Source organism: Leucopleurus acutus, assembly GCF_964270905.1.
Source record: "Leucopleurus acutus genome assembly, chromosome: 9".
In the NCBI taxonomy this organism is placed as follows: Eukaryota; Metazoa; Chordata; class Mammalia; order Artiodactyla; family Delphinidae; genus Leucopleurus; species Leucopleurus acutus.
Genome location: NC_139144.1, coordinates 106621389 through 106623309, shown reverse-complemented (window position 1 = coordinate 106623309; position 1921 = coordinate 106621389). Strand labels below are relative to the sequence as shown.

Here is a 1921-nt window from a genome sequence, read left to right as displayed (position 1 = left end):
TACAGAGCTATCGGCATACCAATAAATCCCATCAAATCTTGGGTAATTCAATAATATACAAAATACCAGGGCACAGAAAGAACTAAAACCCACTTCTTTTTGATACACATAAGATTCAAACATTCAGTCTAAAGTAAAACACTTAATCATTTTGGCTCTCCTCTACATTCGCATGTCGATATGCTTATTAAAATATTCCTGTCTAGTTATGTTTCGTCTTACTATTTCAAGTTAGGTTTACAACCTCAAAACCAGCCATCCAGACAAAACAGGGAATCAGAAAGATTACTTCTTCCCCACCTCCCTAACCCCAATAACTAGGAAGCCAATTCTACGACATGACTCCAAACACTGGATTGTGATGACAAATGCTGGGTCTAATTTCTTGCTAATCCTTTTCGGTGTGGCATACTTGGTAGAGCTCAGGTGTGGAAGCCAGCATGGATCCTCCAAACCAAACCGCATATCACTGCATGTGGTGTGTAATGACTTGTACGTCAATAGGTTTTGGCTTCAATCTACCACCAGTCAATTCCTCACTTAATTTCAGCCTGGCATCTACAGTTCTTTTCAAATCTCTTTGCAAGCGACGTCCGAAGTCCCTGAACATCGCTGAACCTCCAGAGAGGACAATATTCTTGTAGAGAGGACGTCTGACATCAGTAGGATAATTCTGAATTACTTCATCCACAGCTTCTGAGATAGGCTGAGGAAAGTCTGGATTAGCAAACTCTGGATGAAAAGAAATTTCAGGTCCCAAGAACCTCTCATATCCAACATCAATGGAAAATTCTCTCTTGGAGATAGCATTGATTCCAGTATACTGTTTAATCCACTTTGATCCATCTGTATCATGCTTAAAGTCTCTTACTAAATCTGGTCAGACATAACTATAGCGCTTCTGTGCTGCCTTAGCAGTTTCCAAGGATTGCTCTGAAGGAATTCCTACTTCTCGATCTCTCAGCAGTTGCTGAATAAAATAGGCTATATCTTGTCCTGTGATTGGAATGTGCTTAATATAGCTGCCAATCACATACCCTTCAGCCACAGGGATGACATGAGTGACACCGTCTCCACTGTCTATCACCGTACCGGTCAACGTCCGTTCTCCTACTTGTCTGGAGGTCCCGGATGCAGCTACGGCAAGAACAGCCTATACGGCAATGTACTAGCCTGGAACACTGAAGGACTCAAACGGTATTTCCCAGTATCCTCCCTGTTTTCTGGAGCACTCAGTGGAGTTCAGTCAAAAGAAGATAATGGCCTTCAGGCTCCGCCCTTAAATATTGCAAGATCACTTGCTCCGTAAACCTTTCCATCAAGTCCCAATCTTCAACGATGCCATGGAGGACTGGCCGCTTTGTTGCATATGTAGGTTGTTCTGTTGCCTCATCACCAATGAAGAAGTCTAGGTCATCAACACCTTTCATCACCCTCCTCTGAGCTCGATCACCCACTTCTTCTGACTCCTTAATAGCGATACAGGAAGGGATGATAACCTGTGGCTCCCTGTTTCCGGCATATCCTAGTTTTGTACACCCCGTGCCACGGTCCACCCCACGGGCCGCCAGCCGCCCGGCCATCTTCCTCCTTGCCTGCGGCTGCACCGTCTGCTCCGTGCCAGCTGGGGCCAGGGACGGGCGGCGAGAGGTAGAGGCTACCCGACCAGCCTCGGCCGGGCTGCCCTCTCCGTCGGGGGGTGGGGGGTGGGGAGCCGGGAAGACAAAGCAGTAGTGAGAGAGCAGCAGCCTCCGTCAGCGGCTACCGCGTCCTCAAGCCTGGCAGGCAGTCCCCGTGCTGCCCCCCGCGGCCTCCTCCCCCCTCTCTCCCCGCTCCTCACTCCTGTCCCCGCCCTACAACTTCTTCCCCTCCCGCCGCCTTTCCCCGGGAAGCCAAGGTGGCCTTCAATGGCGACGCCCCG

At 48.9% G+C, this 1921-nt stretch overlaps 1 pseudogene across 1 annotated transcript; it reads right to left on the bottom strand.

Moving 5' to 3' along the window:
- Positions 1-331: 331 nt before the first annotated feature.
- On the bottom strand, positions 332-1319 carry LOC309966034 (actin-related protein 3-like; annotated as a pseudogene). Its single transcript has 2 exons — positions 497-1319; positions 332-421 (listed from the first exon to the last, which is right to left on the bottom strand). The product of its transcript is annotated as an actin-related protein 3-like (transcript).
- Positions 1320-1921: the final 602 nt, after the last annotated feature.